The following is a 16464-nucleotide window of genomic DNA, read 5'->3' as shown; positions in this document are numbered from 1 at the left end:
TTATGCTAAGTGCAGTAAGTCAGTCAGAGAAATACAGATATCATATGTTTTCACTCATATGTGGAATTCGAAAAACTTAACAGAAGACCATAGGGGAATAGAAGGAAAAATAAGTTACAAAGAGAGAGGGAGGCAAACCATAAAAGATTCTTAAATACAGAGAACAACTGAGGGTTGATGGAGACAATGGGGGGGGGGGTGGGGCGGGAGATGGGTGATGGTACTAAGGAGGGCACTTGTTGGGATGAGCACTGGGTGTTGTATGTAAGTGATAAATCACAGAAATCTCCTGAAGCCAAGATAGCTAACTTGACAATTAATTATTTAAAAAAAAAAAAAATAAGCTTGTAGTTAAACAGGTAATCTACCCAGCTGTCTATGATGTGGCATAGCTGTGGGCTCCTTGTGCCAGTTTTCTCCATTTGCCTCTCTAAATCCATTCTCCATCCTTTTTTGTCCTGCTCTGTTTCCAGAAAGGCTGGCTTCCAGTGAGTGCATCGCCAGGCTACCTTGCCCTATTGGCCTGCAATTGGGTTTGGCTGATGGGAAGCACTAGTAGGCCATCAGGAGGTAGGAAAGACCAGGATATGTGTTCTCCTCTCTCTCCATGCTGTTTTGTGAGCAGCCATTCCATTTCTCTGTGGCCACAACTCTTGTCTTTAGTCAGGGAGTCCCTCCTCCATGGCTATAGCTCTCACCAGGACCCTGGACATACCTTCCCCCTTAGTAATGACTTCTCAGAGTTGTTAATTCCTAGATGCTTCACTCTCCCTTCCCAGTTCCTGACATCTGCTCAGACCTTTGTGAATAGTCCCTTTAATATAAAACTCTATTCAGTTAAAACCTACGAATGTGACATCTTTTTTTCTGCTGTGACCCTAACAAACTCTTATACATCTTAATACAAAGTTCAAAACTTTACAAAGGCAGGACACCTGGGTGGCTCAGTCTGTTAAGCATCCAACTCTTGATTTCAGCTCAGGTCAAAAATCTCACAGGTTTTGAATTCGAGCCCCACCTTGGGCTCAGCACTGGTAGTGTGGAATCTGCTTGGGATTCTCTCTCTCCCTCTGTCTCTGCCCTCCTCTGAACATGCTCTCTTCTCTCTCAAAATGAATAAATAAACTAAAAAAATTAAAAAAAAAATCTTTACAAAGGCATGTATAGTACTGTAGAAGATGATTTCTTTTTTAACTTTCCCTTCAGAGTTTACCTAACAAATCATTTGTGGATGTGTGTGTGAGAGAGAGAGAGAGAAAGAGATAGAGAGGGAGGGAGAAAGGGATGATAAAAAAAAAATGTGTTTTATTTCTGGTTCTGGCAGTAATCAGATGAACAAAAAGACTCTTTAGAACTGATGCTTAGGGACCATGTTTTAAAGAACAGGACAGTTATGCAATGCTTAATACTTGGCTAAGCTTAGTAAAGTATATATTCAGTATTTTATTACTTTGCAGTAAGCATGCTAAAAAAGAAATTCCCTTTTAACATGATATAATTCACAGTCCTCATTTTAACACCGCTGTTATGTTCTCTATTCCTGTGTAAAAAAAAAATCAGAAGTAACAATAGTTGTAATTATAATACACATAAAATTTTGCATCCTGATTTTTCCACTTAAAAGTATATAATGAGCATGTTTCCATGTTGCTACATAATTTTCATAATCATTACTTGCAAATTCTACATTGTATCTAATCATACAGATGTATCATAAATCACAAACCACTATAGCTCCTTTTTTTTTTCCTAGGCAACTTTCTCATAATCTATATGAAAATTGTTACCGTGCACAAAACATCAAATAAATCTGAGAGACATGAGGTCTTTCCTCACAAGAGTAAACCAACTTAGGACTGAAGTATGCTTGCTCCAGGATCTAGACTTGTCTGCAAGACTGGCAGGCAAGTTGGCTGCTGGTCTCTGTGTACTGAGAAACAGAGCAGCTTTGTGCAGAAGGCTATTCTCAGAGAAGAGGGAAGTAGGGAACCAGACATAGACCAGTGGCAGGGCTTGAGCCCCAGGAAGGGACAGAGGTTCTACGGACAATTGATCTCTTTCACCAAATATCCATGAGAGACTGGGGCACATGGCCACACTATCTTGGGATCCATGTATCTCAATGGGAGATGAGAGACTTTCCTGCTTCCAGGGAGAACATAGCACTCTCAGGACTCCAGGAACCCAATGAATAGCATTAATAGCAAATGCTATGTGGGAGGCTCTGAAGGGAAATTCAGGGCAGTAAGTGCCAGCTGCAGGTGACCCTGAGATAGTAGCAACCCCAAGGAGACTCCCATAACAGCTAGCAGCAGATATTTCTGCAGGGAACTGGAACCAGAACCAAAGAAGCATGGACTCCACTTGGTTGTTCAAATGACTGTTGTAAAGCAACCCTCCAGCAAATCCCCTATATAAAGAAACCTCTGCGAGGCTGTCTAGCAGTTGGGACAAAATTTTTTAAACAACACTTCTTGTTACCATTAGTAGGGCTTTAAGATTTCCTCTGGGTTAAGGCAGTCTAGGAAAGGTGAATTGTACTTTACAATTTTTATGTTAGATGGAAGGTACGCAGACATTCACTACATTGTTCTTTAACTTCTGAAGTATTTCACATAAAAGATGAAGGGTGAAAGCAAACATATGATTCAACAGAAGGAAGGTAAATATAAGGAATTTGCACAAAGTGTTCCCCCAAAAAAATTGCTATTGGACTGACAATAGGCATTTTAAATTTCTCTGAAAAATAAAATTCCCAAGGGCTGTTTTTCAGCCATATGGGTAAGTTTAACAACGGTTCTAAGGTCTCATGACAGCAGTAAAGAATTTTATATGAATAAGCCCCAAAGACTACATCTTCTAAAAGACAGATGCTGTGGAACTGCTCATTTTCCTGGCCTAGGGGAAGCTTGCAGGCATTCAACTTTTGTAGACTGAAAGTCTGAATTCATTTATTTTATGGCTAAGACACTTGACGTTAATACACCAGTATTTGCAGCTAATTTGCATGTCGTAGATAGGAAAAAATATCAAGCACAATACCTATAGGAGTCCCAAAGGTGGAGAATTTTCTTCAAGTATATTTTGTTAAAAACACATGGGCATTCTCTTGTCAAACTGAATGCATTTCAAAGCACTTAGAATGATTGAATTAGAATGGGTTTGGTTGCAAGCAACCAAAATTCAGCTTAGAACAAAGAAATAGTTTATTGTTAAGATCCTGGGGTAATTCTTCATGAAAGGAAATATGGAACCATGAGGCTGTACACGGCAGAAGTGGAGCTGGCCTTGGGGGTGACTGATTCCAGAGACTGAAATCTGGCCAGGACAGACTCCATCTTGTGCTGCAGCCTTCCTCAGTACAAGGATTCTGTTCTTTTTCAGATAAAGATGGTAGCCATTCGTCCCTCCAGAATAACATCTTTCCAGATCCATTTGTTTGAAAAATACTGAAGAAGAGCTCTCATTGACCCAATTTTGGTCACCTTCTATCCTGCAACAAGCCATTGTGAAATGGTGTCCTACCAGTCCTACCCAGCCTCAAGTCTACAGACTCTACTAACCACAAAGAAGGGTATTATAGCACAGATAGGGCCACTGGGAGGATAACCCTGAGCCAGGATGACCTTTCATTTGTGACGCTAACAACAGAAATTAAGAAAATAGAGGGAGGAGCCAAGATGGCGAAACAGCATGGAAGTCTTTTGTGTATCTTGTGTCCGTGAAATACAGCCAGAACAACACTAAACCATCCTGCACACCTAGAAAACTGATTGGAGGATTCACACAACAATCTGCACAACCTGAGCCATAGAATTCAGCAGGTACACGGTGCGGAGAGGTGAATTTGGGGAGTGAGAAGATGCAGCAGGCAGGGAGCCGCTTTTGCAGGTGGAGAGAGGATGGAGGCAGGGGGTGGGGGGATGGGGGGGGACAATACGGGAAAAGTACCTCTCCCCAAAAGCAGTTGGAGAGAAAGTAGAAAATTGGAAAGAGCCGCAGGGACTAAACTAAAAAGGGAGAAAGGAGAAAGGAGAGGGTTTAAATTCCGTTAAGACTGTAAACAAGGGAAGCGCAAAGTCTGCAACTCTGCAGCCCAATACTTGGCGGTGCTCTGGTGGGAAGGGCAAATCCCCAGGAACAGAATGGGGTCTGGGAGGTTCTCAGGCCACACGGGGAAAGCGGTTCCACTGCTGGAAGGACATTTGGTAGAGACTGTTGAAGCCACCTGGTCCCAGCAGATCCCAGAAAATGGTCACATTTGCTAACGCTGGAACAAGGTTGTTAAGGGTGAAGCCTGGTCCCAGATGTGAGTTGTGATTTTCCATAATCCCGGAAACGCTGCTGCTACACTATCTCGTGAATTTTTTCCAGGGCAGGCTGGCACCTGGCCACAGTCTCGGGGCACCAGCAGCAGCAGGGTCCAGCAGGCATTCCTGGGTGCAGCCGGCATTTGGCCATTGCTCAGTGAGACCCTCACACAGAGGGGCTGAACGGGTGAAAGCCGCAGTCCTTCAGAAGTAAGGGGCTGGGGAAAACAGCCGTATCTGAGACAAAACTCGGGAGAGAGGTACTGCCTGGGGCCTAGTCACGGAGAGTGAAAAAATGGGGACTGGACGAAAGCTGAAGACAGAGGTCTGGTGCGCGATCACTGATCCAGAGAACAGACTGGGTATGTGGGTGGCGCCAATTTCACCGCTCCCGCACATGCGCATACACACCTACGGCGCCACAACACTACACCCCTGTGGGCTAGCAGCGCCATCTAGTGGAGCCCCGCCCAACTGGGCCAACCTCACTCTTCAAGAACACAAGTTTCACTGCCTACTTAGTTTATGGACTATAAAGCGCTACATAGTCTGACTTATGGGGAAAAACGAAGTAATTCTGTCCTATTCCAATCTGTTAGCAGGTCCATCTATTCAATTTCCTTTCTTTTCTTTTTTTTTCTCTTTTTCACTTCTTTTTCTTGAATACAGAAAGAGAAAAAATCATTTTTATTTTCACTTTTTATTAAAAATATTTTTAATTACTATATTTTTTACTTTTGTGTAAATTTTTTCAAATTCTATTTTCCTTCCATCATTTTTTTAGTCTACTTCAGTGTATTCACTTTTTCAAATTTTCAAACGATTTACTTTTTTCTTTCCCTTTTTTCTTTTTCTTTTCTTTTTGAATGCAGAAAGAGAAAACCTTCATTTTTACTTTTAATTTCTATTAAAAATATTTTTCCTTAATTTTTTTGCTATTTTTTTGCTTTTATGTAAATTTTTTCAAATTCTATTTTACTTCCATCATTTTATTTTAGTCTAATAGAGTGTATTCACTTTTTCAAATTTTCAAGCGATTTCCTTTTTTTTCTCTTTTTTCTCTTTTTCGTTTCCTTTCTTTTTCTTGAATACAGAAAGAGAAAAAATCTTTTATTTTTAATATTTATTAAAAATATTTTTCTTTAATTTATTTCTACTATATTATTTACTTTTGTGTAAAGTTTTTCAAATTCTCTTTTACTCCCATCATCTCATTTTAGTCTACTTCAGTGCATTCATTTTTTCAAATTCTCAAACTATTCCCTCTCCCCCACCTCTTTTTTTTCCTCTAATCTGTTAAACCACTTTCAACACCCAGACCAAAACATACCTAGGATCTAGCATCATTCATTCAATTTTTGTGTGTATGGGGGGGGGGTTAATTTTTTAATTTTAATATTTTTTTTAATTTAGTTTTTATACCTCATAATTCCTTTTCTCCCTTAAAAATGACAAAATTAAGGAATTCACCCCAAAATAAAGAGCACAAAGAAACGACAGCCAGGGTTTTAACCAACACAGATACAAGCAAGATGTCTGAACCAGAATTTAGAATCACGATAATAAGAATACTAGTTGGAATCGAAAATAGATTAGAATCCCATTTTGCAGATATAAAAGAAATAAAATATACTCAGAATGAAATAAAAAATGCTATAACTGAGCTGCAATCATGGATGGATGTCACAGCGACAAGGATGGATGAGGCAGAACAAAGAATCAACGATATAGAGGACAAACTTATACAGAATAATGAAGAAGAAAAAAAGAGGGAGATTGAGGCAAAAGAGCATGATTTAAGAATTAGACAAATCAGTGACTCATTAAAAAGGAACAGCATCAGAATCATAGGGGTCCCAGAAGAGGAAGAGAGAGAAATAGGGGTAGAAGGGTTATGTGAGCAAATCATAATGGAAAACTTTCCTAACCTGGGGAAAGACACAGACATCAAAATCCAGGAATCACAGAGGACCCCCATTAGATTCAACAAAAACCGACCATCAACAACGCATATCATAGTCAAATTCACAAAATACTCAGGCAAGGAGAGAATCATGAAACCAGCAAGGGAAAAAAAGTCCCTAACCTACAAGGGAAGACAGATCAGGTTTGCAGCAGACCTATCCACAGATACTTGGCAGGCCAAAAGGAGTGGTAGGATATATTCAGTGTGCTGAATCAGAAAAATATGCAGGCAAGAATTCTTTATCCAGCAAGGCTGTCACTCAAAATAGAAGGAGAGATAAAAAGTTTCCCAGACAAACAACAATTAAAGGAGTTGGTGGCCACTAAACCAGCCCTACAAGAAATTTTAAGGGGGACTCTCTGAGTGGAGAAAAGAGAGAAAAAAAAAATTATATATATATATATATATATATATATATATATATATATATATAATCTCAAAAGCAACAAAGATTAGAAAAGACCAGAGAAAACCACCAGAAACTCCAACTCTACAAGCATCATAATGGCAATAAATTCATATCTTTCAGTACTCACTCTAAATGTCAATGGACTCAATGCTCCAATCAAAAGACATAGGGTAACAGAATGAATAAGAAAACAAGACCCATCTATATGCTGTTTACAAGAGATCCACTTTAGACTTAAAGACAACTTCAGATTTAAAATAAGGGGATGGAGAACCATCTATCATGCTAATGGTCAATAAAAGAAAGCAGGAGTAGCCATACGGCTACTTATATCAGACCATCTAGACTTTAAAATAAAGACTGTATCAAGAGATGCAGAAGGGCATTATATCATAATCAAGGGGTCTATCCACCAAGAACACCTAACAATTGTAAACATTTATGCACCAAATATGGGAGAACCCAAATATATCAATCAATTAATCACAAACATAAAGAAACTCATCGATAGTAATACCATAATAGTAGACTTCAACACCCCATTCACAACAATGGACAGATCATCTAATCAAAAAATCAACAAGGGAACAATGGCTTTGAATGACACACTGGACCAGATGGACTTATCAGATATATTCAGAACATTTCATCCTAAAGCAGCAGAATATACATTCTCCTCTAGTGCACATGGAATGTTCTCCAGAATAGACCATATACTGGGACACAAATCAGCCCTAAGTAAGTACAAAAAGATCGAGATCATACCGTGCATATTTTCAGACCACAATGCTATGAAACTCGAAATCAACCACAAGAAAAAATTTGGAAAGGTAACAAATACTTGGAAACTGAAGAACATCCTACTAAAGAATTAATGGGCCAACCAAACAGTTAAAGAGGAAATTTAAAAGTATATGGAAGCCAATGAAAATGATAACACCACAACCCCAATCCTCTGGGATGCAGCAAAGGCGGTCATAAGAGGAAAGTATGTAGCAATCCAGGCCTTCCTAAAGAAGGAAGAAAGATCTCAGATACACAACCTAACCTTCTGTCTTAAGGAGCTGGAAAAAGAACAGCAAATAAAACCCCAAAACAGCAGAAGACAGGAAATAATATAGATTAGAGCAGAAATTAATATCGAAGCCAAACAAACAAACAAACAAACAAACAAACATAACAAAACCAGTAGAACAGATCAATGAAACCAGAAGCTGGTTCTTTGAAAGAATTAACAAAATTGATAAACCACCAGCCAGTATGATCAAGAAGAAAAAGGAAAGGACCCAAAAAAATAAAATCAAGAATGAAAGAGGAGAGATCACAACCAATACAGCAGAAATACAAACAATAATAAGAGAATATTATAAGCAATTATATGCCAATAAAATGGGCAATCTGGAAGAAATGGACAAATTCCTAGAAACATATACACTACCAAAACTGAAACAGGAAGAAATAGAAAATTTGAACAGACCCATAAGCAGGAAGGAAATCAAATTAGTAATAAAAAATCTGCCAAAAAGAAGAGTCCAGGGCCAGATGGCTTTCTAGGGGAATTCTACCAAACATTTAAGGAAGAGTTAACACCTATTCTTTTGAAACTGTTCTAAAAAATAGAAATAAAAGGAAAACTTCCAAACTCTTTCTAAGAAGCCAGCATTACCTTGATTCCAAAACCAGACAGAGATCCCACTAAAAAGGAGAACTATAGACCAATTTCCCTGATGAACATGGATGCAAAAATCCTCAAGAAGATATTAGCCAACCAGCTCCAACATACATTAAAAAAAATATTCACTATGACCAAGGGATTTATACCTGGGATGCAGGGCTGGCTCAATAGCCACAAAACAATTAACGTGACTCATCATATCAATAAAAGAAAGGACAAGAACCATATGATCCTCTCAATAGATGCAGAGAAAGCATTTGACAGAATACAGCATCCTTTCTTGATAAAAACCCTCAAGAAAGTAGGGATAGAAGGAGCATACCTCAAGATCATAAAGCCACACATGAACCACCCAACGCTAATATTATCCTCAACAGGGAAAACCTGAGAGCCTTCACTCTAAGGTCAGGAACAAGACAGGGATGTCCACTCTTGCCACTGTTATTCAACATAGTATTGGAAGCCTTAGCCTCTGCAATCAGACCACACAAAGAAATAAAAGATATCCAAATCGGCCAGGAGGAGGTCAAACTTTCACTCTTCGCAGATGACATGATACTCTATATGGAAAACCCACAAGATTCCACCAAAAAACTGCTAGAATTGGTTCATGAATTCAGCAAAGTTGCAGGATATAAAATCAACTCACAGAAATCGGTTGCATTCCTATACACCAACAATGAAGCGACAGAAAGAGAAATCAAGGAATCGATCCCATTTACAGTTGCACAAAAGACCATAAGATACCTAGGAATAAATCTAACCAAAGAAGTTAAAAATCTATACACTGAAAATTATAGAAAGCTTATGAAAGAAATTGAAGAAGACACACAAAAAAATGGAAAAATATTCCATGCTCCTGGATAGGAAGAACATATATTGTTAAAATGTTGATACTATCCAAACCAATCTGCATATTCAATGCAATTCCTATCAAAGTAACACCAGCATTCTTCACAGAGCTAGAACAAATAATCCTAAAATTTGTATGGAACCAGAGAAGACCCCGAATAGCCAAAGCAGTCTTGAACAAGAAAACCAAAGCAGGAGGCATCACAATCCCAGACTTCAAGCTATACTACAAAGCTGTAATCATCAAGACAGTATGGAAGTGGCACAAGAACAGACACTCAGATCAATCGAACAGAACAGAGAACCCAGAAACGGACCCACAAACGAATGGCCAACTAATCTTTGACAAAGCAGGAAAGAATATCCAATGGAATAAAGACAGTCTCTTCAGTAAGTGCTGCTGGAAAAACTGGACAGCGACATGCAGAAGAATGAACCTGGACCACTTTCTTACACCATACACAAAAATAAACTCAAAAATGGATGAAAGACCTCACTGTAAGACAGGAAGCCATCAAAATCCTCAAGGAGAAAGCAGGAAAAAACATAGGTAGATGTTTTAAATGACCAAGAAAACATTTCAAAAATAATTATTCTAACTCTTTAGTCACTGTATCTTCTGAAAATTTTATAGTATAATAAAATATTTATGGTAGCCAACTAGGCTTCAGCAGGAAACTGAAGGACTTTAAGCAAAACAAGACCTTAGTAATTATTTTCTTAAAGTGATGGAATAAAATATCCTAAAAACAAAGACATTTACTTATCAATACTATGGGTGAACAATTAGGTTATACTAAATAATTTTCTCCCATCAAACAAAGGACCTGACAGGATTAGCCATTGTAGGACCAGCCATTATGTGGCCTTTATTTGCTGATATTATGACAGGAAAAGATAAGATTCAGTAGGCAGAAAGGGAGAGGCTAGGACTTGAAGGTCCTTGGGTGGGGAAAAACACACATTTTGGGACACTGCTGGGAGCCTCTGACCGCAAGCCAACTCCCTGAGGCGTAGGTTCCTCTTCAGAATGTAGCAGACACCACTTACTCCCCCTCAGGTTTCCTTCAGGGATTTGACCTAACTAAAAATAAGTAGTAGACCCTAATACGTACCCACAAGGAATGGTATGGCCATAGACCACCTCTCATACAATGGAAATGAGCCAATCGAAAATGATTAGGCGTTTAGAGTTACCTAGCCAATAAGGTAGGACCTGAGAAGAAAGAAGGGGAAAGGAAAGGGGCCAAGCAAAACCCTATAAAACAAGGCCCCTTGCCTATAGTTTCGGGCATCCACTTTCAAATACTCCTTCTCTGTAAAGAGAGCTTTCATACAAGTCTTACTTTTTTTTTAATGTTTATTTTGATTTTTGAGAGAGACAGAGCATGAGCAGGTGAGGGGCAGAGAGACCGGGAGACATAGAATCCAAAGCAGGCTCCAGGCTCTGAGCTGTCAGCACAGAACCCAAAGTGGGGCTTGAACTCACTAACTGTGAAATCATGACCTGAGCTGAAGTCAGATGCTTAACCGACTGAGCCACCAAGGCGCTCCTACTATTCTTACTCTCTAATCTTATACTCTGATAAACTTTTGCCTGCTTCTCATTTTATTCTGTGTCTACCTCTTCATTCTTCCAAGGGGTGAGAGAGAGAACCCTGGACATTGAGGTAAAAAAATCCTGCAACTATATCATAATTACATAAAAACATATGTAATGTAATATTCTTTCACATGGTACAGACATTAAAAAATGAATGAAAACTTCCATTTTGATGAAAAAATAACTTTTACAATTTATTTTTCTCATTTGAAACTTTCTGCTTTTATTTGCTTTTTATTTTCTTTTATTCTATTTTCTTGTTTTTTAAAATTATTATTCTTGAGCTTCTTCCTCCTTTATTCTTGCAATCTTGGATTTCTACTTTTCTCGTGAAAAGATTTAAAGTCTACGATTTGACCTCGGAGTAAAATCTTGGCTGAAGCATATCAGTGATATTAAGTTGTCAATATTTTGTATTGTTTTACATTTCCTCCTTGGTTCCATAGTTACTTAGCTGGATATGTTTTTATTCTAAGTAGTTACAAATGTTTGCTATTAATTTGGAATATGGACAAAAAACATGGTGCTTTTTAATACTTTTTTTTTTGCTTTTTAATATTTTTCTGTGTACCTTAGTATTCGATCAATTTTTTTAACTGCTATGTGTGCTTTAAAAGGTGATACAGTCTCTGTTTACAGGGACAAAGTTTAAGATATATTTCTGTTGACTCCATTCTATTATTTATTCCTATCTACTTCATCTAACAAATTTACAGTGGGATCACAAAGTTGTCTTCTACAACTATTCTGTCCATATTTTCCTTTTTATAAGTTTTGCTTACATTTTTATATTACACCCTTAGAACAAATAATCTGGGGCACCTGGGTGGCTCAGTCATTTAAGGGCCCAACGTTGACTCAGGTCATGATCTCAAGGTTCATGAGTTTGAGCCCCACATTGGGCTGTGTGCTGTCAGTGCAGTCCCAACTTCAGATCCTCTGTCCCCCTCTCTTTCGGCCCCTCCTTTGCTCATGCTTGTGTGCTCACTCTGTCGCTCAAAAATAAACATTAAAAAAAGAATAATTTAACTGTTATATCTTCCTTGTAGTATATTTTTTGTTACTATTGACTGCATACTTTTCTCCCCTTGTCTTTTACTTTGTCTGATATGAATTCTGCCACGTTTGTGTCCTTTATATTTATTTTTTGCCTAACTTTGACTTGTTCATTTTTAAACTTTAACCTCTCTAGGTCAACTTATTTCAAGATCCTTCCTTAGTATTTATCATTTAACTGGATTTTGTTTGTTAAGTCACTCTACATTCTTTCTTTTTTAACTAGGGAATTTACCCGGTTATATTTATAGTCATAATTGTTACATTTGGCCTCGCTTTTCCCTGCTTTTCTTTCCTTGTTCTTTAAACATTTTTTCCCCCATTTTCTTTGCTAGGGATGTTTCTTAATTAAGTTTGCATCTTAGAATCTAGCTCAGTACCTTGCCATGACAAGTATCCACTACAACATTTGTGGAATTAATTAGTAAGTATAGCATAGATGGTTTGTACAATGCTATGAAAGATACACATGCTGCTTTTAACCGTATTAGTGATTAATTTTCGGAGCATTTAGAAACCAATCTTAAACTTTCAAGACTAACAAGAGAATAATAAAGTTCTACTCCTCTTTACTGAAACTGAAGAATTTGGCACTTCTGAATTCCTCTTGGCAAACCTACTACTCTAATCTTTGTCAATTTAAGTCACATTTATTATCACCACCATTTTCTTATTTTTACAATAGGGAACATTTGTTTTGCATAAAAAGGGTAGTTAAGACAATTGTTTTAGATATAGATCTTTTTATTTAACTTGTTTTCATTCTTACTTCCAGTCTTTTCCAGCTATGATTTCCTCATTCTTGTTCTTATTTTCTCATTTTCCTGGCAAATATCTTTAATTATGATGTTCAGGGAGGTATCAGGTATCAGGGTTTCTAAATCTTTGCCCATGTATGAACATTTTCTATTTCTTTCCAAACTAGATGGCCTCGGGGAGTGTATCAGAGTCTCCAAACCTCACGTCTCTCTGGAAATTCTGACAGGATGGCTTTGGGGTCACGCTTCTCACTCCTCAGCCAAGCATTTCTGCTAAAGGCAACACTGTGTGCCTAGCTGGTTAACACCCATCAGGTATATCCTCAGGTATACTTGAAATAGGTACAAGTGTGAGAACCAGTCTTTCAGAATTTAGCGTCGTTGACAAGGCTGAGGCCAAGTTTTGTTTCTGCAGGGGTAACCCGACTTTCCATTCTGAGGCATCGGATGGGGCTGGGCCAGGGCCATCTCTGTGGCTAGTGCTGAATGGCACTGGGGTTGGCAGCCCCTCCAGAGCCACATGCAGTGGGGCGGGAGTTCCCAACAAATGTTCTCAAACAAACATCAGTTCTGTTACTAGAAGGTGGGGGGTAGGGATGCCTGGCAGCTAGAAACCACACATGTCCACCACAGGCAAGCTGATGGGAAAGGGATTTCACTCGACCAAATGTGGACCCTCTATGGGGTATCTTCTCAGTATTCTTACTCAGAGTTTCTAGATTATGTGACTTAAACCTAAAGGGTTGAACTGAGGTCATTTTCTTGATCTTGTGCTTGTGATCTTGATCTTGTGTTTTTTCCAATGGATACAGGTCTGTACATGTAACTTGGGTAATACCTATCCGTTGTATAGAATGTGGACGTTAATCATGTTTTTTTCCTAAAGGAATTGGGAAGTATGAAGTGTAGAAGACTACCTTCACTTATATATCCATGTTGTCCCAGAGAGTGTGGCTTTCCTGTGCTGAGCTGAGAGTCCTGGGGACTTGGAATTTAGTGTTCATGTAACACCTCCTAGGTGTCTCATTCCACCATTCTCACTTTTATAGTGTGAAGCATTTGCGTCATGTAAAGAAAATGTACTTATCACAATTATTTAGATGTATATATCCTCTGCCACAAACTGAGTTTAATATTAACTGTAACTCATTTATTTTGGGAGGGAAAAGGGTGTTTAGTGGTGGGGACTGAAGGGCTAACTGGAAGGGGAAATGCCTTGGAACTCAGGCTCCTAGTGCGTAGATTATCCGCACAGTTGTCTTCATGCTTGGTATTTCAAAACAGAGTAACAGAAAATAAAATTAAAATGGCTTAAGGGAAAATTCTTACAAGACCAGATGAATAGAAGAAATAGTATTTAGAAGATATCAAAGGCAATTAACTTAAAATAAGTAGCTTTAACTAAAATTATAAATTATATCAACTAAAAAACCTAGTGCAGCTAAAACAAATATGTTTGAATAGAACCCATTATAGGCCAAGATATGGTTGACTACTGCATATTTCCTGGCTTTCCTAGGCTGACCATGTGAGTTAAGAGTTTCCCGCAAGGATGCCTCATGACTTTGGAGGACAGTGAAAACAAAGTCAAGGTCCATGTTGAGTTTTGGCATCTTAAACTCAGAATGTCTTGTCTCATAAGCCAACTGGATTCACTAAATGTCTTCCAAACTTGTTGCTGACAAATACATCTTTTCCCATTCTATAATATACAGGTGTTTCTGTTTTTAAACCAAGCACAGGGCTTTATTTTTACCCTAACAAGTGCTCTGGTTCTTTATTTCAGCCCATTGCTATATAGAATCTGTGATAAAGTGCCTTTAATTTACCTCCAAGTTTCTTGCTATCTACAAATATCACTGTAGATTTCTGTATCCTCCAAATATATCTGATAAAAATGAACAGAACACAACTTTTTAAACTGTAGTTTTAAAGTAAAATAAACATTTGTCATCATAAGAAAATATCCATTATCTTCATAGAGAAAGGAAAATGCTATATGACCCTATTTCTCTGATTTGTAGGGAGGTGGATCTTTCTGCTGGGACTGGTGAGAACAAACTTTTCTGGAATCTACGAAAGGGGCGACAGACCTCACGGCACCATCTGTGAGGGCCGGGCCCGCAGAGATGAGGTGTTCGGTGAAGGTTCCTGAGGCTGTTCAGGCCTGTCTCAAACTATGATGAAGGGCAGGGTGAGAAATGAGGGGCCCTGGCAATGTCCCCAGCCCAGAGGTTTCCTCTGCCAGAGCATTTGTTGTTGCTCATGTTGTTCTGCTTTCATCTACGTAATACTAGAAAGGGCATGGAAAAAGATATTTGCTTTGCAACATCATGGCAAAAAAAAAAAAAAAAAAAAAAAAAAAAAAATTCCAACTGTATCAAAAGCTTGGCAATTTTATAACAAAAAAAGGCTCATACTGTCCAGCTCCCACAATTGGGAAGCGAGGCAGCAAGGATAATCCTGCCACGCCTGCCAGCTTCTGGAGAAAAAGTGAGTATGTCCATCAGTGGATCTTGTTGAGACAAGAGAGAAGGACGAGGAAAAATATTCCACAAGTTTCATACATACAACCATCTTAACCACAAAGAACTATAATAAATATAATGAATTTGAAAATCTGCATTTCTAAACATTTCACTTTCATTCAGATTTAATTGACAAGATAATCTATTACTCTGACTAAAATTCTTTTAACTAATGAAAAAAAAAAAAAAAAAAGGACACATGACCTGAGGACAATCTGATTTTGCTTTATTGAATATTATCCCAATCCAATATTTACAGATGTAATTAAATGGAATTTATAAGACTACCAAGTGGAACATTTAAAAAAGTTAATCTGAGACACTCTTACTGGAAATCATCGATTCATATGTGTTAATACCATAACTAATTTAAAATTTTCAGCCAATATCCAAGGTGGTTCAGTTCATAAAAACTCTTTTCAAGAAGAGAGAAGTCTGAGGAAATAAAAAGAAAAATGTTCAGAAAAATATTTCCATATCTAGTCACAATCTTCCAGTTTTTCTGTAAAAGAAATTCGATAACAATTATAGACATTCTGGCCACCACGAACTAACAGATTTCTTAACTGCATGACTATTTTCCTCAATGCCATATTTTGCTTTAAGCACAGAAAAACTATTTCTTCTTTTGTCATGTTTTCATGATAGGCTTAACCATTTTTTTATGTTTAAAAAGAAATATGTATCCATATTTAAATCAGCACCTAAATACTATGGCCACACATTATTATTACCTTGACTGTCCATTAGAGATGGTCCATGGAAGGTATAGGATGGACAACAAAGATGGCGTTCCTCTAGTCATAGGTGTGACTTACTGTAGAAGCCAGTGGCTTTCATAGACATTCAGAGGACACCAGATCTACTGTTGTCTGAAAGAACACCAGGGATATGTTCCTGGTGTTTGGGACTAAGGGCCCAAATTTACATCTGCAACATTGTCAGGGCCCAAAAAATTGGGGATCACAGTGGCAGATTGGGGGGGGGGGATTTTTTTCTCTCTCTGTACAAATTTAAAGGTATCTCTCTGCTTTTAGGTGGGCTAGGTTTACTCCTCAAACACAGAATTCAAGAACGACAGAATTTCTTATCTTGAAGAAGTATGTGCTTACATTACTACACAGAGTCTATTCTCCCTTTTTCTTAGCAAGATGGTGGTTCTTCAAAATGTATTGTTATTACTATTTTTAGATATTAAAATGTAAATATCACATGTTAATATTCAAACGTTAAATCTAAAATTTAATCCTATCTATGTATTTCAAAAATGTCAAGATAAAATAAAGCAGTGTGTCAGTGATAGTAAC

The 16464-nt window shown here is 38.0% G+C and overlaps 1 protein-coding gene across 2 annotated transcripts in view; it reads right to left on the bottom strand.

Moving 5' to 3' along the window:
• Window positions 1-15366: 15366 nt before the first annotated feature.
• Window positions 15367-16464, bottom strand: part of BCKDHB (branched chain keto acid dehydrogenase E1 subunit beta) — a 219614-nt gene continuing 218516 nt past the window's right edge. For both annotated transcript variants that reach the window (XM_042939231.1, XM_042939229.1), the window contains exon 11: window positions 15367-15592. The gene's annotated coding sequence lies outside the window, so the exon portion shown is untranslated. The remainder of the gene's footprint in view (window positions 15593-16464) is intronic.

Source organism: Panthera leo, chromosome B2 (genome assembly GCF_018350215.1).
Source record: "Panthera leo isolate Ple1 chromosome B2, P.leo_Ple1_pat1.1, whole genome shotgun sequence".
In the NCBI taxonomy this organism is placed as follows: Eukaryota; Metazoa; Chordata; class Mammalia; order Carnivora; family Felidae; genus Panthera; species Panthera leo.
The sequence above is the reverse complement of the archived record's forward strand: the minus strand, read 5'-3'. Positions and strand labels throughout refer to the sequence as shown.